The following is a 25,527-nucleotide window of genomic DNA, read 5'->3' as shown; positions in this document are numbered from 1 at the left end:
CATTAAAGGTCTGGATTTTGGTTTATATCTAGGACACTTGCCCCACAAACTGGGTACCTCTGTAGACCATGCAGTTCTGTAGGAACCTCCAGCGTCTGCCCATGAGGATGTGATCGATCTCCTTCGACGCACCGCCAGTATTGGAGTAACAAATCCAATGATGCGGCTCATAGCACTGGAACCAAGATCCATTGACCGACAGCCCCTGACCTTATGCAAAGTCAAGGAACATGGAGGCACTTTCACCATGGTTGCCAGACCCATGTACAGTAGGCTGACACAGTCCTCATAGCCAGTCCTGTCAATGCCAGTGGTCACATTGAAATCGCCCATGACCAGAAGAGGGTCACCACCATCAACCACCAAGCCAAAGTCACTGAGACAACAGACAAGACACCCAGAAAGTGCCTTAGCCTGACCTCTTAATACGTTCATTAAAAGTAGTAACATCAGACACCATTGGCAGGAGCTATTCCCTGAATATGGCAGCCATGAGAGCAACCAGACCAATAATGGATATACCCACCTTCAGAGATCAGGCCACTCCCCGGTCTGCATACCTCAGAGAGAGCCGCCACTGAAATCAGAGCATATGAAATTCCTCTGACACCAGAGTAAGATGGTTGTCATCCCAGAAAGACAAGATGTTCCATGTGCCTCCCTGGATGGGCTGCTGCAGATTGAGACCCAAGTACTGCCATAAAACGAGCAACATCTCATCATCCCCAACCAGCACCGAACACCTTTGGCTTTCCAGTGGTTTTGACTCTGCCTAGGATGCGGCTGCCATGGGCTTCCCTCGTCCCCTTCATCATGTGTGTAGCCTTCCGGTGGTTGCAGCAGGGTTACTCATGCGGAGAGCAGAAAAGAGTCCTGTGTGGTTTGTCGGAGTTATGTGAAGTTTTTATAGTAGCTGGAGTGCCAATCCCACCCCCAACCCCCAAATATTTCCCTGCAAGTTGGAGGACTGCTTTAACGTCACACCCAGGACATAGTGAGGGAACCAGATGAACTCAAATGAACTAGTGAGTCATTTATTCCACTTGAAAATATATGGTACAAAAAGCCCTCTTTACTTTGTTTGTGGAAGGAAATGAAAGCATTAAATGCATGAGGAAAGTGCCCCTAGCGACAGGATGGACCTGGTACCCTGTTTATTAGGCCGTCATTTAATAGAGTCAGAAAATGGTGCAGTAATTAAGGGTTTATGAATCAACAATGCGCCCACATGGTGCAAACTTGTTTCAAGAGTCAAGGAGTTCACTCTAAGTGTGTGAAAACAGCACTACAAGTTCACTAATATCACGAGCAGGCCAGGGTGATGACCAGTGTTCCCCTGGGACCTGGATAGCATGCAAGCGCATCAGCATGCTTCCGACCTATCATTCCCCATACCTTCCGGTCTGGAGGGCATACTGCCTTTTTCACAGACCAACCCACCTTCTTCTGGGTGGAACATTTGACAGATAGATGACAGGAAAACAATAGCTATAAAAATTCTCTGGGAAACATAGAACTGCCCTGTTAAGGCTCTTCCTTGAATGTTCTGCAGGAGGCCTGTGGTCCTTCATGGAAGACTGGCTGTATATTAGAGACATCGTAGTGTTTACTGACACCCTGCACCCTGCTCTAATGAGTCGTACCGGCACCAGTACTGGGATTGCAGGGTAGAATTTCACAGTGTAAGAGTCAGACCCACCAGTTGGTGGTGACAGTGAGAATGGAAGTGGTCAACTAATCACCCTGGACAATGGGCACTCAATAGTGACTGAGCAGCAAAATTTTTTGAGTCAAATTTGATTGGTCAATATCTAGACACTACGCCATGAGGTTGAGGAGAAGGAACTAATAGTGTGTAAAGGAAAGGATTTAACCCAGCAAGGTCATCTGCCTGGTCATTCTTGCCACCCAGAGCACGGTCTGTATGCTGCCAACTGCAGTAATTGCATTTGACTTGGAACTGAGGGTGTCTTCTTTTGTAATCCCACAATGGCTGCATAATTTATAATTGGATACAATCAGAACAGTGAGAGGAGAAGCTTTGAGCTGCCTAGGTGTGAATAGTCACTCAAAATGGTCGACTTGACATTGGGCGATATCTGTATAAGCCTGCCAAGTCATGAGACCTTTATGTAGAGAGGAAAAACACACACCTCCCTGTCTCAAAGGAACAAAGGACGAATCTCATTCTCACTATTATGTCTTGGCAGAATGCTCTCAATAATGTTCTGCTCTTTTATTGTCTTTTTAATACGTGTAAAAAAATAGCCACGTTGTGTTTTCCAGCATAATCTTAACATGACTCATGCATGGGTCGTGATGGGTGAAAGTGCCGCTCCAAATACAGTCATGTCAGCACCAACCATGCTTCAATTAATGTCACCATCAACTTATCTTGCTCAAATTAGGTTTAATTATGAATGGCTTCAGGCCATTAATGGTAATACGCAGAGACTTGGCATTTCGAATTCTGAAAATGACATTCTGTATTTAACTTGCCGATATCTCAGTGAGTGCTGCATATTTATGCCATGGCTAAACCGATGCATTATTAATCGTTTGCTTAGATGTCTTTTTTAAACTTTCCCCTAACTATTCTGTTTAATGGACTGGTTCGATCGTTAATCGGACATATATGCGCAGTGTCTAAGCCAACACATTGTGACTGACAGATGGCTAACGAGACCAAACGTTCTGAGTTTGGGAAGATAGGAAGTTAGGGTGATAACATTTTCAGTACTAAAGGTGGTGGCCGTTGGTGACCATTAAGCATCGGTAACATGGTGATTAAGGACACAGAATCCTAATCTGAAGGTCATCAGTTCAAGCCTGTCTGGAGCTTTAGGTGAAAGGGACCAAAATTTGCTCTTGCAAAATGCCCAGGTGTTTAAAAAGGTGAACCTGTATATTGTTTAGCATAAAAGTTAAAGCTTAGCAAATATAGTCATCCATCCATCCATCCATCCATCCATTTTCGGATATCGCTTCTGGGCCTTTTACTGGAGGCTATGGGCATAAGGCAGAATCATATAAATAATATTTTTTAAATCATACTTTTTGTAACTATAACAATAGTAATTGTTATTAATTGAAAATACAAAACGATAACAGTAGTTTTTAATTGTTATCATAGTTGTTATATGAAGATGGAAAACAAAAGCTTGGAATATTAAAAATATTCTAGCCTAAATTATTTTTTCTAAATTAGATACAAATTCTAAATTAAAATTAGAGAATTTAAAAGGTAAAAAAACTGAAAATAATGCTTAGCAACCGAACTGTTAAGGACACCACAGTAACCGTAAGCCTCTGGTTTGTGGACAGAGGTGTCTGACGTATGGATGAATAGTGTGAACTTGGAGTTTTGAAACTGTAGCACTATTTATGTGAGTATGTGATGATTATGTGACGAGATGGCTGAGTGAGGAAGGCGATGGACTGCTAATCTGTTGTGCCCTGCACATGTGGGTTCACATTCCATCTTGGGGGGGCAGTATATGGCTCAGTGAGCTAAGCCTATGTGCCTGTGACCAGAAGGTCACCAGTTATAACCCAGCATCAGCACGTCTGCAGGTCCATGAGCAACACCCTTAACCCCCAGATCCTTGGGTGCCGCTATGGGTGGCTGCTCTTCATGGCCAGCTTGCTCTAGAGCAAGATGGGGGAGGCATTAAAAGAATTTCCCCACTGGGATCAATAAAGTCAGATGTTATTATTAATTATTATTTAAATCTTTGTCTGTCAATTACACAGTAAAATAAATCTAAAAATAATTCACTCTTAATAAACACAGAAATGCATCATGACTCATCAGTGCATCATAGGGCCAACAGCTTTTCTCTTAGCTGACCTTTTACATAAACACTGAAGCTTTGAGTCCTGCAGTAAACTGAAGCTCTTCATGTCAGAATAATTCCCATAAATGTGACGATGCACAGCCCTTGTGTGTGACTGACATCTTCTGCAAATACACATTTTGTTACAGTGATTCTTTTATGTGCCTTCCACCCTGCCCCCCAGTATGGTAAGCGAGTACACTAAACGGATGGATGGATTCTTTTATGTAGAGTATGCTGTGTCTATGAGCAGAAGGTCACCAGTTCAAGTATCAGGGTCGGCAGAGTGACTTCAGCTCTGGGCCGCTGAGCAAAGTCACTTAGCCCCGTTTAGTGCCGGGATTTGCTGAAAGGTGTCTGCTAAAAAACACAATTACTCAAGTTGCAAATGTGTCTGTGTGTGTGTGTGTGTGTCTGTGTGTGTCTGTGTGCGTGTGTGTGTCTGTGTGTGTCTGTGTGTATGTGTGTCTGTGTGTGTGTCTGCGTGTGTGCGTGTGTCTGTGTCTGTGTGTGTGTGTGTCTGTGTGTGTGTGTGTGTGTGTGTGTGTGTGTGTGTCTGTGTGTGTGTGTGTGTGTGTGTGTGTGTGTGTGTCTGTGTCTGTGTCTGTGTGTCTGTGTCTGTGTGTCTGTGACAGACTCCAGACCCCTTTGTCAGCAATGGGTGTAAAAACACAGAAATATAGAAAAAATTGAAAGTGAAACACAAGTGACCCCTTTTCTGTATTTTCTTAAATTTCTGACTACAACAGTAACAGTAACACTGTGGTCACCATGACCGACGACCCAATGGGTAAACAGACGGCAGCTTAGCAGACAAACGCTCCGTGTTCCGCATGCATAATCAGGCTCTCCTTTAGCTACATCCTCCCCTTAATGAAGATACCAGGTTTCTCTGTGAGAGCTGGGCCTTGGGGGAGGAGAGATTCTGCACGAGTCACCTGGATCGCTGGTTCTCATCAATAATCTTCTTCATGAACCCAAAATGCTCAGGTCAATCCATTCGTTCTGTCTCTTATTCGTTAACAGACTATAGCACATGGGAAGTGATTACAATGTTTGACAGGAAGACATGTGCAGATGTCTCTGCTTCGTCATCACATATAAAAGCACCTGGATAGTCTATAGATGGTTCAGCATCCCCCCCACCCAGCATCTCTGAAATACAGAGGGGTGCCGCTTTGCTTGGAAACACAGGGAAAAGGCATGACTTAGTTCAAATGGGGCGCAGAGGTGATGTCTGTAATAGAGGCTATTATGTGGTGTCAGCAGTGACAGTAATAGGATGTTACAGCAATTTAAGATGATTTAATGTCTCCATGCCTGGACCCTAATAGAGGTCTTTATACTGCTCCCTGCAGGATGGAAGAGATGTTGTGGAGCAGCTGTCTTAGGCTGTGTGAGTCTGTGCAAAAGACATTTTTTGGTGGGGGGGGGGGGGGGGGGGCTGGATCATATATATACTACATTGAACGAACATTTGGTCCCCATCTTGCGATAAAAATCTGCTATTTTAACATTATGAGAATATTTCTTTGGTCCCCACATGGAGAAAGTCAATTTTCTAAGAATCTGTGGATGCAAAAAAGAAAACTAAAAAAGCCAAAAGTCCAGTATTTTGTTTGTTTACTTATGCTTACAGTTAGGGCTGGGTGTTTTTCCTATAGAATTTTATGACTGGTCACCACAAAGGTATGAATACAATTGTGTGTGTGTGTGCGTGTCTGTGTGTGTGTGCATGTGTCTGTGTGTGTGTGTCCGTGTGTGTGTGCTTGCCTGTGTCTGTGTTTGTGTCAGAGTGCTGTTATCATTAATGCCTTACAGAGGACCATCTACTGCTACGCTCCTTTAGATAAATTACAGATTGTGATCGACCATGACCATGAGGTTTAGTCAAACTTGGCTTCCTGGTAAAGTTAATGATCTTGTTATACACATCATTCCCATGGCGACTGGTCCATGACGATGTTTTCCACGCTGCGTTTGAGTATATATATGCATACATGAGCAGCACAGTACCTGTGCTCTGTGTACATGGACCTGTCGTGTTCTCCCCGTGTCACCTATGCTCTTCCAACAGCCAAAAGACAACAATGAAGCTATTTGCCCATAGAGTTGATATGTGTCCTAGGTGGACTGGAGTCTTATCCAAGATGTAGCCCAGTCTCATTCCCCTTATTGATTAGGATAGGCTTCAGACCCCCGTGACCCTGTCTAGGATGTAGCCCAGTCTCGTGCCCCTTATTGGCTGGAATAAGCTCCAGGTTCCCGTGACCCTGTCTAGGATGTAGCCCAGTCTCATGCCCCTTATTGGCTGGGATAGGCTTCAGACCCCCGTGACCCTGTCTAGGATGTAGCCCAGTCTCGTGCCCCTTATTGACTGGAATAGGCTTCAGACCCCCGTGACCCTGTCTAGGATGTAGCCCAGTCTCGTGCCCCTTATTGGCTGGAATAGGCTCCAGGTTCCCGTGACCCTGTCTAGGATGTAGCCCAGTCTCGTGCCCCTTATTGACTGGGATAGGCTCCAGACCCTTGTGACCCTGTCTAGGATGTAGCCCAGTCTCGTGCCCCTTATTGGCTGGAATAGGCTCCAGGTTCCCGTTACCCTGTCTAGGATGTAGCCCAGTCTCATGCCCCTTATTGGCTGGAATAGGCTCCAGGTTCCCGTGACCCTGTCTAGGATGTAGCCCAGTCTCATGCCCCTTATTGGCTGGAATAGGCTCCAGGTTCCCGTGACCCTGTCTAGGATGTAGCCCAGTCTCATGCCCCTTATTGACTGGGATAGGCTTCAGACCCCCGTGACCCTGTCTAGGATGTAGCCCAGTCTCGTGCCCCTTATTGGCTGGAGTAGGCTCCAGGTTCCCGTGACCCTGTCTAGGATGTAGCCCAGTCTCGTGCCCCTTATTGGCTGGAATAGGCTCCAGGTTCCCGTGACCCTGTCTAGGATGTAGCCCAGTCTCATGCCCCTTATTGACTGGGATAGGCTCCAGACCCTCGTGACCCTGTCTAGGATGTAGCCCTGTCTCGTGCCCCTTATTGGCTGGAATAGGCTCCAGGTTCCCGTTACCCTGTCTAGGATGTAGCCCAGTCTCATGCCCTTTATTGACTGAGATAGGCTCCAGACCCTCGTGACCCTGTCTAGGATGTAGCCCAGTCTCATGCCCCTTATTGACTGGGATAGGCTCCAGACCCTCGTGACACTGTCTAGGATGTAGCCCAGTCTCGTGCCCCTTATTGGCTGGAATAGGCTCCAGGTTCCCGTGACCCTGTCTAGGATGTAGCACAGTCTCATGCCCTTTATTGACTGAGATAGGCTCTAGACCCTCGTGACCCTGTCTAGGATGTAGCCCAGTCTCATGCCCCTTATTCACTGGGATAGGCTCCAGGTTCCCCGTGACCCTGTCTAGGATGTAGCACAGTCTCATGCCCTTTATTGACTGAGATAGGCTCTAGACCCTCGTGACCCTGTCTAGGATGTAGCCCAGTCTCGTGCCCCTTATTGGCTGGGATAGGCTCCAACTTCCCGTGACACTGTTTAGGATGTAGCCCAGTCTCATGCCCCTTATTGACTGGGGTAGGCTCCAGGTTCCCGTGACACTGTTTAGGATGTAGCCCAGTCTCATGCCCCTTATTGACTGGGATAGGCTCCAGGTTCCCGTGACCCTGTCTAGGATGTAGCCCAGTCTCGTGCCCCTTATTGGCTGGAATAGGCTCCAGACCCCCGTGACCCTGTCTAGGATGTAGCCCAGTCTCGTGCCCCTTATTGGCTGGAATAGGCTCCAGGTTCCCGTGACCCTGTCTAGGATGTAGCCCAGTCTCGTGCCCCTTATTGGCTGGAATAGGCTTCAGACCCCCGTGACCCTGTCTAGGATGTAGCCCAGTCTCGTGCCCCTTATTGGCTGGAATAGGCTCCAGGTTCCCGTGACCCTGTCTAGGATGTAGCACAGTCTCATGCCCTTTATTGACTGAGATAGGCTCTAGTCCCTCGTGACCCTGTCTAGGATGTAGCCCAGTCTCATGCCCCGTATTGACTGGGATAGGCTCCAGACCCTTGTGACCCTGTCTAGGATGTAGCCCAGTCTCATGCCCCTTATTGGCTGGGATAGGCTCCAGGTTCCCCATGACACTGTTTAGGATGTAGCCCAGTCTCGTGTCCCTCATTGACTGGGATAGGCTCCAGACCCTCGTGACCCTGTTTAGGATGTAGCCCAGTCTCGTGCCCCTTATTGGCTGGGATAGGCTCCAACTTCCCATGACACTGTTTAGGATGTAGCCCAGTCCCATGCCCCTTATTGACTGGGATAGGCTCCAGACCCTCGTGACCCTGTCTAGGATGTAGCCCAGTCTCATGCCCCTTATTGACTGGGATAGGCTCCAGACCCTTGTGACCCTGTCTAGGATGTAGCCCAGTCTCATGCCCCTTATTGGCTGGGATAGGCTCCAGGTTCCCCGTGACACTGTTTAGGATGTAGCCCAGTCTCGTGTCCCTCATTGACTGGGATAGGCTCCAGACCCCTTAGGCTTAGGCTGGTTGTGATTCAAAGAACCAACGTACTCCAAGTGTATGTTTAACTTAGCCTAATAAACCTGCAAAAGCAGAAAACTGAGGAGCCCGATAATTTCTTTGATAAATGCAGCAGTTTATTAAAATTTAATGGAACGATTGCTTAAAAGGGTTCAGAGCTGGGCCCAACGCCAAGGTGAAAGAAGATGGTGGTCGTTGGTGCTCCATCAGGTCGGGGGGCCAGTACACACAGACCTGGCTGGATTAGACCGTGCTGCGTTTGTCTCAGCGGCAGCGCCATCACAGTATGCCTCGCAGCCTGTGCTCCCAGTCCCCGCTGAGAGCCGCGCCAGCCGCGGGCTTTAGAAGCGTGCGCTCCGAGGATTGACAGCCCTGGCAGTCATTACACGCAGGATTGAGCAGCAGATTGCTCCAGAGTGGCTCAGGGTCAAGAGGCGTTGTGTTCCCCCGTTGGCACTTCATGACTTTAGCGCCTCCACTGTATTAGCCAATTACTTTAAAGCCGGGGCCTTATCCAGCATTAATGCATCCCCCACCTCTCAGCTGTACACACACAGCTTAAAATGTCTATTATAGACTCCATCTCCCATCCCACTCAGTCCAGCATCCTTGAACCCCCACGGTATGACACAGCCCATGTTGGAGCCATCCAATCGCTGTCAGATACACAAATGAGCTGCGAGACACTTGCACCAATCACGTCCCCCCTTGGTGCTGCCATCAATGTACATTAGCGGGTCTTTGAGCACAGCAAGGCTTTTACACTCACAGCCTCATCCTGAAAGAGCATGAGCTTGCAGCAGGGTGATATCAGAATGCAGCACGCAGCCCGTCGTCATCATTAGAGGGCTGGAGGTGGCAGGAGCCGCTCGAGGACTCGCTTTCTAAACCCCGCCCCTAACGATGTTCGAGCAGGACGCCTTAAATAGTACTTTACTAAATGCAGGTGCCTAAATGAAGTGCCTTTCTCCTTGAGCCGGTTTTGTCCCTGTCTCTGTGACAGGGTGCAGTCTAAGCACCGGCACGTACTGTAATTATGCCCCGCTGTTTCTCTTTTTTTAAACTGGGGGTCCATTCCCTGTACCGTGACCTGTCTCCCCCAGCCTCCTTATTGTGTCCCTGGTTTTTGCAGCCTTGTATCACAGAGGAATTAATTAAGTGGTGTTTGGGTGGAATAAATCACTGAAACATCCTTTCAAGGTCACCTCGGCCACTTCAAGCTGAGCCATAGATTTGAAATCCTCGTGTTTTTGCATGTATGTGAAACAGCTAGATGTGAATAAAGATTATAGCTGTGGACACATCAGATGGGTGGCCAGCTGTCATCCATCCCCTCCTCACCTCGGCCACCAAGCCTCACACCTGGCCCCCACTGCTCTGCAAGCATCAGAAAACATGCCAGCATGTATCTGCTTAACATTTAGTACGATACCCCTTCGTGCTGCCAGCAAGCTGCTTCACGGTGCATCATATGCAATGAAAGATGAGGGGGGGCATGGGGGGGCATGGAGGGGGGGGGGTCATGGGGGTATGAGGCGGTAATGGGGGGCATGGGGGGGGCATGAGGAGAGGGCCATGAGGAGGAGGCCATGGAAGGGGGACATAGGGGGCGGGGGGCATGAAGGCATGTTCACTTGTTTGATTACTCAGATATAACCATAACTGTATACCCTATAATTCATCCATCCATCCATTTTCCAAACCGCTTATCCTTCTGGGTCGAGGGGAGTCCGGAGCTTATCCCGGAAGCTATGGGCACAAGGCAGGGAACAACCCAGGATGGGGGGCCAGCTCCCCCCAGTTCCATAGTCCATAATTGTAACCAAGAGCACCGCTAGAGATTTTTGGCCCCATGAAGGCATCATATGGGGTTTGGGGCCCCATGAAGGCATCATATGGGGTATGGGGCCCCATGAAGGCATCATATGGGGTATGGGGCCCCATGAAGACATCATATGGGGTTTGGGGCCCCATGAAGGCATCATATGGGGTATGGGGCCCCATGAAGGCATCATATGGTGTTTGGGGCCCCATGAAGGCATATGATATGCCTTTACTCCTGGGTATGATCGCACTACACCTCAGCATTATCCCTTTACACCTCAGCATGGTTGAACTTTACCTAAGCATGGTCCCGTTACATCCAAGTATGGTCCCGTAATTACACCTCAGCATGATCCCATTACACCTCAGCATGGTCGCATTACACCTTGGCATGGTCCCATTACACCTCAGCATGGTCGCATTACACCGTAGCATGGTCGCATTACACCTTGGCATGGTCACATTACACCTTAACATGTGGTTGTATTACACCTAATCATGGCCGATTACACCTTGGCATGGTCCAGTGCCTTCAGTGAACATTCCAGCTTTCTGTAGTCTGCAATCAGAAAAGGAAGCCCTGCCTGAAAAAATGACCATATGCGGCAAAATGGCCACCCCACCTTCCCATCTCCCTCCCATGAATAGGCTGCACAACCCCCCCCCCCCCCCCCAAACTAAGCTGGACCACCAAGTTCCAACCTGTATAAAGGCCATTATAGCCATTATAAATCACGAGGGTGCGACGCCACTATGTAACGATAATGGAAATAGATTCACAGCTCAGGTCACTTGATCTTGACTTAAAAGAGGAAGCATAATGACCATTCACTGCATTTGGAACTTCTCAAACATCAGTTTCTGTCAGTGAGTCTGAGCAGCATTTCAGTCTGGAGTATCTGATGTTACTGACTGCAGTATCCTGTATTTCTGTTTCGCTGGGAGCACTAGGGGAACACATCAGCCTTCGAATCTGATTTGGGTGACGCCGTTAATATTATTTCTATGCAGCTCTAAGGAATGGACCAATCTGACCATAGGCATTAAGCTTCTCTGTGCCCGGTCAGGTTTGAGGTTATCTTGGCAACCAGCCTGTTTTGTTAGGTTCAGCTGTTCTTTGGCAACTAATGGCTCCAAATCTGTTACACTTACAAAACCACTTCCTCACCCAAAACATCCTCAAATTTTCAAGCTGTTCATCTCATAGCAGATTTTTTTTTTGCCCAAGAAACAGCTTAACAAAAGCATCTGAGAATGTTTTGCACAGAATAATGCAATGATGAGAGCACAGACGGTAGCAATCAGGCAAGACACCTGATTGAAAAATTATGCGTGTTCTTGAGTGCCTGGTTATGATCTGCTGCTATTTTGATCAGGAATCAAGATGTCAGTGTGAGGCCTGTGGTTAAGAATCATGTTTATTTAATATTTTTAATTGTTAAATAAATAAGGAGCATGTTAGAGTCTGCGATGGCTTGGCGCCCCATCCCAGGTGGCTCTCTGCCTTGTGCCTATAGTCTCTGGGATAGGCTCCAAACCCTGCCTGGGACAAGCGGGTATAAACGGATGGAGGGTTATGTTCACTTTCACCCGTTGACCTGGCAGAAACTCTCTGTAAGGGAAGAAAATCTAATCAGTGATATGGGGATGCAGGTTATCTTAACAATGTTTCTTAGAGTATGAAGAAAGTTCAGTGGTTTGAAAATGTTATTATTCATTCCGAACGCTTCTTAAGAGATAGACATACACCTATACAGTGAAGAGCCCACCAAACCACAAAAATGCAGATTCATTCATCCATTCATTCCCTGCCGCTTATCTGGGCTCAGGTCATGAGGACAACAGTCTAAGCAGGGATGCCCTGACCTGCCTCTCACCACCCAACTCCTCCAGGGGAATACCAAGGCGTTCCCAGGCCAGCCCAGAGATGTAATCTCTCCAGCGTGTCCTGGGTCTGCCCGAGGGTCTCCTCCGGGTTGGACACGCTCAGAACACCTCCCCAGGGAGCCGTCCAGGAGGCAATCTACAGATATGGCCAAACCACCTCAACTGGCTCCTTACGATGTGGAAAAGCAGTGGCTCCAGTTTGAGCCCCTCCTGAATGTCCCAGCTCCTCCCCCTATTTCCATCCCATTTGGTCTTGGCTCTTATCTCTGTTCCCCGGGCCACCCACATGCCTTAATGAACTGAGCAGGTGGCTGTGTCATCCAGGTTTCCCTCTTTGTTGCAGGTTCGAGGTAATTTAATATTTGTATCTCTGTATAAACTTGGTTAATTGTATATTGGTGTGTTTCTGTTACAGTTCCTTGTTTTTGCTCCCTGATGTTGTTCCCTGCTTGTAGCAATGTTTGTACCCTTGTTTGTAGTCTTTCCTAGTGTTTCTTACATCGCATTCCTTAGTGTTCTGGTTGTTTAGTAACAGCCCACACCCCTTCCACACCCAATCCCTTGCTGTCCATCATTATCTGTGTATTGAAGTGCCTGCTCTTCCGTTGTTTCCAGTCGGTCATTGCATTAGTTCTGTTTGTCGTAGTGCTGTGTATTTGATTCCTGAGTGTTCCCTGTAAGTGCTGCATTTTGTTCCTGCTTGCTTGTGGTTCCTGTTGCTTTTGGTGTTAGCTTTTCCATCCATCCATCCATTTTCTGAAACCGCTTAATCCCAACTGGGGATTAAGGCAGGAACCAACCCTGGGCAGCCGCCAACACACCGCAGTATTAGCTTTTCCCCATCTTTAATTTAGCCTGTTCACTTCTAGTTTTCCCTGCCTTTTGTTCTGACCACTTGTAGTTCCTTTGTTTCCTGTTAGTTTGTCATTTCCAGTTAAATCCTTTGTCTCCAAGCTGCTCTGTGGCTCATCCCATCTGTCATGGCCACCATAACAAATAAGCCCAGCACTGAAAATACATAAGTGTGTATTAGAGGGTAAATAGCTAAGCTAGTATTAATGAAAGTGAAGGTTTGTCATATTATCCTGAAGTGACATCACTGGAGACAGGAGAACCAGGGAAGCTAAAGAGCGGTAAGTGACGTGTACACATTTTCTTTTTCCTCGGACAATAACTTGGTATTACGGAATCACTGACTTGAATCTGAGGACTAATGAGAAGGACCCTCCCTGGAGAAATACCCTTCTGTTGCTCCTTGGAGAGCACATTGGCGACATGCTCAGGGGCTCCGCCCAGCTCACTGACACCTCTCTGCAGCGGCATCTGTGCTACATCGCAATTAAAACCCAACCCTGTATCTTCAAGGCTTCTATAGCTCCTGCCCTGCATACAGCCATAGCCTTGCTTGTGTAGAACACCAGAAGCATACTGGAAGCCCAACTGCCACCTATTATTTTTAGGTAGAGTGAAAAGTAAAAGCATAAAACCAAAATGTGTGGTCTTTGTTCACCACAATCCTCCCAAAAAGACATAGCCCCCTCCTCTATCATTTCCTGCTTCGACTTGTGGAAATGATGAAAGACACCCGACATTAGAGTGTGACTCGTCGTGAGCCGTACCTCGATGTGAGATGGAAATCTCGATTAGTTAGGTTTGTGTGTTACAGAAAGCCTACGTTACAGAAAGTTCTGGATCCTCCTACTGCTGCCATTGTAGTTAAATGACAACGTCTTGCTGCTAGACAACTGCCTAATGAACCCTTTTAGCTGTGACCACGCAGCTGTAAAGTTTATATCCCACTACGTTCCACTGATAATGGCCAGGCATATACAGGCTGACAAGTATTACAGAATCATGTGGCTCTGTATCCAAGGATACAGGGCCAGACACACCTGCAGGTTATTTAGACTGAATAATTTCGGCATGTGTTATTTTACGCAGCCTGACAGGCATCATGCATCGCTGACGATGCGTCCAGGCACATCACAAGATGTATTACTCAATTTATTCAGATCTTTGCAATTCACATGATTGTGTACCATGTGATAGTCTAGTATATAGTCTAGTGCTCCTCAATCTTGGGTCTGGAGGCATGCAGCGTGTGCCTGAGAGAGACAGCTAAGCTGGTTCAGTGGCTGTAATAATTAGTTTGGCCGTTTGGACTTAAATACTCAGTAGGCCTGGAAATCTGCTCCCTGGGAGGCACAGGTGTGAGGCCATCGCCCCCAGCTGGCCTCTTTCTGCCACCCATTGTTTCTGGTGCCGCATTAAAAATGTCACGCTGGAGAGCCCTATTCCTCCTCAGATGTTTCAATATCTAAATAAATAGCTAGAGAGTAGAGTGAGAAGATGTTCGCTAGCGAGCTGGTTAGCAGACTGCTGCTTTAGTATTCCAGTACGCATCTAGAGTGCTGGTGAGCACCTCCACTGGTCAGATCATTCGGTGGTTCGTCTCCGGCCCGCTACTGCTCACCCTGAGTGTGGCCCATACACACCTTCTGCCATCACATCTGCTGGCCTCATATTCCTTAGTCTTACAATATATCCTAGTTCCATTTTACTTGGTTTTTATTTTATTACTTTGAATTTTATGTTATTATTTTAGGGGTGGCATGGGGGTGCAGTGGTTAGCACTGTTGCCTCACACCTCTGGGACCCAGGTTTGAGTCTCCACTTGGGTTACATGTGTGCGGAGTTTGCATGTTCTCCCCATGTTGTCGTGGGGTTTCCTCCGGGTACTCCGGTTTCCCCCCACAGTCCAAAGACATGCTGAGGCTAATTGGAGTTGCTAAATTGCCCGTAGGTGTGCATGTGTGAGTGAATGGTGTGTGAGTGTGCCCTGCGATGGGCTGGCCCCCCATCCTGGGTTGTTCCCTGCCTCATGCCCATTGCTTCCGGGATAGGCTTGTGACCCAGTAGGATAAGCTGTTTGGAAAATGGATGGATTATTATTTATTTATTTTCTGAAGTTTTGTGATGGATTGGTGCCTCGTCCTGGGCTTTTCCCTGCCATGTGCCTGTAGCTTGTGGAATAGACTCTGGACCCCCTGCAACTCTCAATAGGATAATCAGGTACAGAAAAAGGGATGGATGGATTAAAGTATTACTATAAATCTTTGTTATTTATTTTTTCCATAATTGTCTTTTGTTATTGTTTAATGCTACTAGGAGTGAGCCGAACAGGTTTTCATTATATGTATAACTGTGCAATAATAGTAAAGAATTCTAGTTTCATCAATGTGGAGAGTGATTCCAGGACATCAGATGTGCCTTAAACACATTTAAAGGGGTGTGTGTCAAATCCAAGGTGAAGGATGGGCTGAGTGGCACAGTGCAGGTCTGACACTGGAGAGTCAGCGCCTCGTGGACGGGATGACGTGGGAAGCGACGAAAACTTCTTCTTTCAGGATTTTTGTCAGAAAACCATTTGTGCTTTCGCACCTTTTTTTCAGAATAGGTGACAAAATAAATGAGTTACATCGTTAATATCTGAAGTTTAATGATTCACTCATTATATTAAAGGTGCCTTTCACTGGTCTGCAGCCTTGGTCTCGTTGTTTTTTTGTCCTGCCTGTTTTAATTCAGATGCCATCAGGGGCATCAATCCATAGAAAATATTTGTGTACAATAAACTAATTACCGCTAAATGCCGAGGATCCATCCTTCACAGCTGTGCCGAAATGTGCTGGCGTGTGCCGGAGTGTGCCGGTTCAATGCGGCGGTTTGGCATTGAACAGCTTGAAAAGCTCAATGCGGCCGAGCACACCGGCAACAGCGAACTTAATTAATGCCTCAACTGAAAGCCTTCATCAGATTTTGAGTGCAAACAATGTGTGTCGAGTGAAGAAGCGCCAGTTTATACTTGAGAACATTAAATTCGACTTGTGCTCCTCGTAACCCTGGACTCTGCATCTCGACTGGTTATGAATAAGATGGAAGTGAAAGAACAGTGTCAGGACCTGAATTAACGCTCCATGTTTTATGCTCTGGTGACTGGGGGGAGAAACAGGCTCTGGCAGGCAAGGTAAAGCTGCTCTTGTGGATACTCTTTTGTCATATGCGGCTCTTTAATGCACAGGGATGTGTCCTTTAAGGGAGGCGGGTCAAGGTGTGTCAGTGTCATTATTGCCAAATAATAAAGGCCCCCACACTCAGGGAAGTGTGCTCCATTTAAGACTCTAAAATCCCATTTTTCAATGTCTTTATCTCTTAATGTCAAAACTCAGGTTTTCCAGTACTTCCTGAATGGTGGCACATTCCAGCATGGCTGTGAAGGATGGAGGTTTTGGATCCTCGGCATTTAGCGGTAATTAGTTTATTGTACACAAATATTTTTTTAAGGAAGCAGCAGCCATACCAACTGCAGTTCAGACCAGGTAAGCCCCCTGAAGCTAAGCAGGTTTGTGTCTGACCAGGTCATGAATGGGGGACCAACTAGGAAAGCTGGCCTGTTGCTGAAATAGATGTTGATGTGGCCAACAGAGGAGGTCATCCTATGGTTTGTGCAGATATCAATACAACACTGGTGATGCTGTGCTGTAAAATGGTCATAAAAGATCCTTGGGCATCTTTTGATTAAGTAGGGGTGGTACCACAATGTCCTGACAAAAAATTGCCCACAATGACCCTTTCTAATGTGGCCTCCTAATCCTCCCCTCTACCTAATTGGTGAATTCTCTCCTATCCTTCACCACCTTAGCTACTGTGTGGGGAGCGTACTGGCGCAGAATGGCTGTCGTCGCACCATCCAGATGGGTGAGGTGGCTCCCCATTGGTTCTGTAAAGTGCTTTGGATGTCTTGAAAAGAGTTATATAAATGACTATACTCATTCAAGTAACACACCAGTATCTGAAATACCTGCCTCTAAAGTGAACACGTCTGATCAATCTGGGCAGCCATTGTCATGATGGGGCATGATCAAGGAAAATCCATGTTGTGACTCAGAATCAGCTTCACTGTAAACTGAGCTACACAAACAAAAACAGCAGGGACCATGAGGGTCAAAACAAAAGCAGATAAAACAAGAACCACCAAAGGCTAGAAACACAGGGAATGCTTAGACAGGCAGATAAGACAGCACACCTACAGCACATACAAAGAGCAACGGAGGACCAAGACAAGGGCCACGAGGCCAAGACAAGGGATGGGTGTGGTTCATTACTAATCTACCATACATTAGGCCTATGAGAGTTCTATTTACACAAAAATTTTCTGAAGGCAGAAGGAACAATTGTTGGTTCAGAAAGATAACCAATCAAACTGTAGTTTTTGGCACCAGTTGTCCTCAAACTGGGTGGTGGCTTGTTGGACTGTGGCTCCCCAGCATGGTCTATCCCTGGCATACTTTTCCAACTGCTTTGGATGGATCTTGCACCAGTGGAAATTGGCCATAACTAAGTCTTTGTGGTGTTTCTTTGGCCGTCGTGATGTCTTTTGCCATGCAAGTTTTCCATACAGGAGGCATCTGGGAATACAATGTTCCTCCGTGTGGATGACGTGTCCCACCCATCAAAGTTGAGCTTTGATGAGCATGGATTCAATATTCGTTGACTCACCATGTTCTAGGACCACTAAGTTGGTAATGCGGTCCAGCCACTGGATTCCCTGTATGGATCGAAGTGCACATACATGAAAGTTTTACAGATTCCTGATGTGTCTGCGATACAGGGTCCATGACTCACAGGCATAAAGAAGAGTTGGAAGGACCATTGCCTTGTACACATTCAGTTTTGTCGTATGTATTGTTCCAGTTGGTTCTGGAGTCTCTCTAATGCCTGATTTGCTTTGCTGATGTGAGTGTTGATTTCATCCTGGGAGATGGTGCTTTCCAGATAATTGAATGACTAAATATTTGCAAGCTGAATGCTATCTATGGTGATGTTTGGTGCAGAAGGGTTGGTGGTAGGCACAGGTTGGTGGAGCACCCCAGTCTTACTGAGACTGATTGTCAGGCTAAACAGCTTTGAAGCCTCAGAGAAGTGGTCAAGCATTAGCTGTAGGTCGGTCTCTTTCTGGGCCACAGGTGTACAGTCATCAATAAAGAGGATTTGAAGAAGGTAGCAATGCCCCTTTTTCTGGCAGTGAGGCAACGAAGGTCAAAGAGGGAACCATCAAGATGATATTGAATATTCACTCCAATCTTTAGGTCTTGAACAGTGTGAGACAGCATACATGAGAAGTAGATGTTTAATAGAACTGGAGCAAGTACACAGCCTCCTTCACTCCATTGCTGATCTCAAAGCCATTTTTCATATCCCCACTGGTGAGGACCTGGCCGGTTATGCCTTCATGGAGGAGCTGGATAATTTTCATGAATTTCTGTGGACATCCAATGTGATCGAGGACTGTCCAAAGAGCCTTCCAGTTGACTGTATTGAAGGTTTTCATCAGGTCAATAAATTTAGAGTATAGAGGTATGTTTTGTTCAATACACATTTCCTGCAGCTGCCTCAAAGCAAAGATCATGTCCAAGGTGCTGTTGCCTGGTCTGAAGTCACACTGTATCTCTGCAAGAATATCCTCAGACACAGTGATGAGTCAGTTGAAGATGACTCAAGTAAGTATCTTGCCAGAAATAGAGAGGAGTGAGATGCCCCTGTTGTTCCCACAGTCTGATTTTCCACTCTTGCTTTTGTAAAGTGAAATGATCAAAGAATCACGGAAGGCGTCTGGCCTCTTCCCAGATACTCTGCAATACATTCTGAAAGGCCTTGTGGGCATTGGGACCCACTGTATATCTCAGCAGGTATGCCATCTTTTCCCATTGCTTTGCCTGAGCTGGTCTGGAGGATAGCTTTCTTAATCATATTGATTGGGGGTGTGTCAAGATCTTCTCAAACTGGTTATTGAGGGACTTGGCTGAGTGCTGTAGGGTTCACAGTGAAAGTACTGGTTGCTGAAGTGTTCAGCCCAGCAGTCTTTTAGTCCTGCATGATTTTGAATTACTATTGTACCATCTGAGGGGAGCAGCCCGATCTTGATAGGCCGTCCACTTCATGGAGCTGAAAAACGTTTGGGTGTTGTGGGTGTCCGCATAGCTTTGGACTTCTTCAGCCTTATCTTGCCAGAACTGGTCCTGCATCTTTCGCAGTTCTATTTGTACGTTCATCTGGAGGGTCTTGAATTTTTCTCACTTCGAGATTGATGATGACTCTGTATGCTTTGTTCTTAGCATTCAAGGCTGCCTGTATTCACTTTGTTTTTGTTGAACCACTCTTGATAGGTTCTGGTTTTGGGTCCCAATACTTTTTTAGTAGTTGAATTCATAGTCTGCTTGAACTTGATCCACTTCAGTAGCATCTTCGGAGGGAGTTGGGCCAACTTGAATTTTTTCATCAAGAGTGCACTGAAACCTAGCATGATGGAATGGGTGCTTCAACCTATCAGTATTATAGGACACCCTAGAAATTTTGGGTCATTTTCTATGTGGTGGTAGAATTTGGATATTCATTTCAGCCCTGACCAGTCTGTGATCTGTCCAGCATTCAGCACCTCTCATGGCATGTGTCACACTCACGTCCCTGGTGTCGCGTTGCCTGTTTGCGGACCTGTGACTACAACTCCCAGTGGTCACCTCCACCTGTTGCTTCAGCACATGCCCATCACCACAACTCTTGGATGATATCCAGTATGGAATTAAATAGATGAATCACATTACAGACCTGTGTATGAAGAGTTTAAAGTGGGAAAGTCATTGCACTGGAGTAGTCCCACTCTCTCGCCAGGGGCAGTCTTTATCCAGTGGCACAAAAAATCATTATGACTGGAGTCTGGCAAGCTTCAATGGATGACTATTCATTATATATTAGATTCAATATGTGCCTCATCCATGCTCTGAGTGTTCCACAGCACCTGTTGTCTCCGCTTTTGTGACTCTTGGATCTCTGGTGATCGCATCCACTCACCCGCCGAACCCAGATTTTATATGCTGGAATAGATGTATCCCACTAACTCACTAAGGGTTTTAGACTCAGGTGGTTACCCTCACCTGGTTTAACCTGCCTGCCAAAGTAGCTTACCAGGGTATAGCCACTGTGTATCCTACGGCTTCTTGGAGCCACAGGTGAGAGCTGAGTGCTTGGTGAGAACCAAATCAGGATGAGCTGCCCTGAGGAGGGCATGGCAAGCCTACCCTGAAGAGGAGCTATCCTTCCCCAACAACCCATGTACCCCACACAGCCGCCTGTTAATCCACTGCACACAGAGTGCCGCCTGTTAATCCACTGCACACAGAGTGCCACCTGTTAATCCACTGCAGACATCAGAGGGCTGCTTGTTAATCCACTGCACAGAGTAGAGTTCCGGCTCTTAATCCATTGCACACGGCAGAGTGACACCTGTTAATCCACTGCACGGAGTGGAGTGCCACCCATTTATCCACTGCACACAGCAGGAGTGCTGCCTCTTAATCCACTACACACAATGGTGTGCTGCCTATTAATGTACTGCACACAGTGGAGTGAGTCCTGTTAATCCACTGCACACAGTGGAGTGTCGCCTGATAATCCACTGCACACAGTCTCATTTTTACCAGTTTGGCTATAAATCATTTATCATGTATCAACCTGGATGTAAAACTACTAGATATTTGCTTATGATCTACTGACTTCTATAAGAGTCTAAATTCTTAGATCATTTTTACAACATTTATATAGATGCAAAAATATAGTTTCCTTTCCAGCTATTCATTCGACTCACTTGGCCTGTGTTTATCTCTATAATTCACGAGTGACACCCGAAGCAGTTTAACAAAAGCGTCAGGTTTGCTATGATTTCAATCCAGCGGCTATAGTGGATATCAGAGTGTAGGATATTGGTATAGGCCGAATTCCTGACAACAGAATCACTGGTGCCTTTTTTTAACAAGCTGGGGCCCCCGTTGGGAAATGTGCGAGTGGACTGCTCACACTTCAGGTATGCCGAACCACATCATTAATGTATCAGTAAGAAGCCAACTGCGGAAGCAGGAAATGGGCAGCAATACAATGTAGCTATTTGATTTGCACCCGCAGGGTCACTCCTTTGAACTCCTTCTAAGCTGTACCTTTCATTCTCACTTCATTGTATGCACAGCTACCGTGGCAGGCTCTGCGGGGGGGACTCATTTGAATAGCCTACTGCATAAGTTTCCATGCGAGATCAGCTGAATAGCCAGCCGAGCTGTCCAGCACCTGGCCAAGCTACCCACTCCACACACCTTTAATCTCAAGTCATCGCTCTGACAATGGAGTAACCCCCGACAACGCTGCATACCTGCATTCCACCTCGATATTAGATAATGACAACAGGCCTTAACGTCTCCATGGTGAAACGAGGTCAGCATTGTGATGTCACCTGCGATATCTGCCTCCCAATTACCAGGTATTGGGAATAGAGCAGTTGCCCAGGTGCCTTTACTACAACACAGAGCTTAATGTTTTTACTGGCATAGCATGCTGTCAAAGTCAGCTTCACTGTCATTGTGCACACACACTAACATGAGGTGGTAGGGTCTAGTGCAAGCATCACACACACAATGACATGAGGTGGTAGGGTCTAGTGCAAGCATCACAAACACAATCACATGAGGTAGTAGGGTCTAGTGCAAGCATCACACACACACTAACATGAGGTGGTAGGGTCTAGTGCAAGCATCACACACACACTAACATGAGGTGGTAGGGTCTAGTGCAAGCATCACAAACACAATCACATGAGGTAGTAGGGTCTAGTGCAAGCATCACAAACACAATCACATGAGGTGGTAGGGTCTAGTGCAAGCATCACACACACAATGACATGAGGCAGTAGGGTTTAGTGAAAGCAACACAAAATCAATAACATGAGGTATTAGGGTCTAGTGCAAGTATCACAAACTCACTAACATGAGGTTGTAGGGTCTACAACCCAACTAACACAATGACATGAGGTAATAAGATCTATGGTAAGCATCATGCACACAATGACATGAGGTAGTAGGATCTATGGTAAGCCAATGACATGAGGTAGTAGGGTCTAGTGCAAGTATCACAAACACAATGACATGAGGTAGTAGGATCTATAGTAAGCCAATGACGTGAGGTAGTAGGGTCTAGTGCAAGTATCACAAACACAATGACATGAAGTAATAGGATCTATGGTAAGCCAATGACGTGAGGTAGTAGGGTCTAGTGCAAGCATCACACCCACAATGGCATATTATACACACAGACACACACACATATTGTTGCATCACACGTGCGATGTGGAGATCGAGAGAGAGACATTTACATGAGGAGCTGGGTGCACAAGTTTGTGCGCAGTACTGTACATCCTGACGAGGTACGATGGGAGACTGTACTGCTCAGAGGATGGAGGGCTGTCTGAACAGCACAGAAGGGAGAATACAGATACCTTTAATACTCTCCTTACTTGTTCTGTTCCGCTCAGAGATTTCTGCTCAATTCTCCAGAGAAACAGAGAGCTGGAACATCTGCCACCATCCATCACTGTGCTTTCCACTGAAAATGATGTCATACTTGGTAATTGTTATCTTATTTATTTTTCCTATTTGTAGAGTGTGGCCTCTTCCTCAGAAAGGGCTTGAATAAATAGCTCCAAACCATTTCAGACACAATCTACAAAAGGCTGGATTTTGCATTTGGAACTCTTCTCATGCTATAGTGAGGGATCTAGAAAGGCCTGTAATGACTTGCGGATGCCATGTGAACGAAGCTTGATGTCAATATTTTGGTCATTGCCATGACCATGAAATGAAAACATCGAACTTTCGTTTCCTGAAACAGTGACAATAAGTTGCTGTATAAAAGCAGCTATACAGGAGCAGAATATTATTTGTGTGCCTATACAGGTGAGAGAATTAAAATAGCGTGATATGCAGCTGGGCTTCCTAAGTAGCCTAAATTTGTCTCTTAATAAAGACATCAGTATTCATTCTGGGAGCTTTGCCCACATCCTGTCTGAAGGAGCCAATGATTGAATTTAATGTCGGGCACCTGTTTATGGTGACTATTTCACTATTTCAGTGAGTCATGCCGAGTTCGGAGTTTAGCTTCTCTGAAGGTAATCATAGTCTGCTGCTCCATGCTTTCCCATGAGAGAGAAGAGCCTTATCTTTCGGAGCCAGTGGGATTCAAGCTTTGGGAAGCGGTGACTAGGGGAGGAACTTCCCAGAGCGGGTAGAGAAGCCGGCCAGGGGGGCAGAATTAAAGGGAAGAAGAGGTGGTGTTTCTTAGCTTGCAGAAAGGCAGGGTTTGCAAAGGGGTCAAATGAAGTGGCTTTAGGGGTGGGATTTGTGAGAGGAGGACAAAAAGTATGTTAATGAGGGGGTGTGGTTTGTCAGATGGAAAAGTGACTAAAAGAGGCAGGGCTTTTGAGAACAGTAACAGATTGGTGTGTGAGCTAGCAGACAGCTACACAGCTTGCAGCTTATTATATGAACAATAGACTGGCAATTAGGCGGAGGGCTTGCGATGCTAACGAAACGTATGACATCATTTTTATGGCACTGTGAATCAAATTCTAGCCCCATGACTCAGAAAGAGCACATCAGGTTTTCCCATTTAATTTATACATAATAAAAATATTAACATTTTTTCAGGGTTTTTTCTTGTGTGTGTACTTGGCTTGCTTATAAATTATGTATACTTCCGCATTCTGCTTATTGGGGTTTGTTTGCTAATAACTTTAGGATGTCAAGAGTATCCGGTTCCATAACTTACTCGCCACGTGTTTTACAGGAATCGGAAAAAGGCAGCTGTATCAGGCATGCCACGGAAAATCAAAAACAGTGCCCCCTCCCCACCTAGTAAAAAGGGGGCTGTTTTTCTGTTGTGGGAGGGGGGGGCTCACCATGTTCCTAAGTAGGGATGAGGGAGGAGGCCTGCAGATGGTGGCCTGCATTGACGGTACTCACCAGCCCTCAGGTCTGCTGGGTATCAAAGGGCTCTAATTAAACGGGAGCTTGGCAATGCGGCCGTCCGCGTCAGAGCAGGGGGAAGGACTCCGGGCCGTGTCAGAGCTAAGGGAAGGACTCCTGCCGCGACGCCTCTCAGTCCACGGTGGACCTGGGAAAGGACTCCGGTCGCGACGCCTCTCCATCCGTGGTGGAGCCGGGGGAAGGACTCTGGCCGCGTCAGAGTTGAGGGAAGGACTCCTGCTGCGACGCCTCTCCATCCGTGGTGGAGCCGGGAGAAGGACTCTGGCCGCGTCAGAGTTGAGGGAAGGACTCCGGCTGCGGTGCCTCTCCGTCCGCGGTGGAGCTGGGGGAAGGACTCTGGCCGCGTCAGAGCTGAGGGAAGGACTCTGGCTGCGGCGCCTCTCCGTCCGCGGTGGAGCTGGGGGAAGGACTCTGGCCATGTCAGAGCCGAGGGAAGGACTCCGGCTGCAATGCCTCTCTGGCCGCGGCGGAGCCGGGGGAAGGACTCTGGCTGCGGCGCCTCTCTGGCCGCGGCGGAGCCGGGGGAAGGACTCTGGCTGCGGCGCCTCTCTGGCCGCGGCGGAGCCGGGGGAAGGACTCTGGCTGCGGCGCCTCTCTGGCCGCGGCGCCTCTCCGTCCACGGTGGAGCCGGGGGAAGGACTCTGGCTGCGGCGCCTCTCTGGCCGCGGCAGAGCCGGGGGAAGGACTGCATCCGCGGCGCCTCTTAGGGTCTGCACACCGTGCTAATTACACATTGTTCAAATGACTCCCTGCTCGGCAAAGTAATGAATTGTCGCCCCCTCTTTTTCCTAAAGCACCACCCTCTCTTTGGATACCTAATTAATCTTATGGAAATCTCCTGCAGCCAGATCCCAGGAAGGTCGGCTCCTGTGCTTATAATTTGATTAGCAATGATAAAAGCTGGATGCCATGTGGCGACAGAGTGGAGACACTCTTGAGACCTGAGGAGGCCATCAATCTCCCCCCACACACCCCCGCAAACTGAAATCTGCCAAAATTTACCTCAGTTAATAACAGGAGTCCCCCGGCGCCCTGCCCGAGTCAGGCTGCCCTTTCCATGCGCTCGGGTCCCTGTGTGTCTCTGCCAGTGGAACTTAGCCTTATCGTCACTGGAATTTCATGAGACCCATTTACATGTCTCACTGTCAACAGAGGGATCCTGCATTGATTCCCCTTCTTTGTTCCGGACACCAGGACTAAACAGTACTGGAGTCGTAATTGGATGAAAGGGGTGATGCCGGTAAGAGTCTGATTAGCCAAATAATCCGTGGCACTTTTATGTATTAAAAATATATTACGTACATTTATATTACAGTTATGAATCATGCTTTAAAGGGAAAATATTAAAACTGAAATTAATAATGTTATAGACTGCAAATAAAGGATGGGCTCAGTCAACTGTTTTTTTAGATTTAAGATATAAAACACACTTTCAACTACTATAATATGGGGTTAGGGAATGAAATAATAAAAATTGCATAAATACACATGTTGAAAGGGAGCTTAACACATTAACAATCCATTACATATGAATTTATAT

Source organism: Brienomyrus brachyistius, chromosome 1 (assembly GCF_023856365.1).
Source record: "Brienomyrus brachyistius isolate T26 chromosome 1, BBRACH_0.4, whole genome shotgun sequence".
Lineage (NCBI taxonomy): Eukaryota > Metazoa > Chordata > Actinopteri > Osteoglossiformes > Mormyridae > Brienomyrus > Brienomyrus brachyistius.
This window is presented reverse-complemented; position numbering follows the sequence as displayed.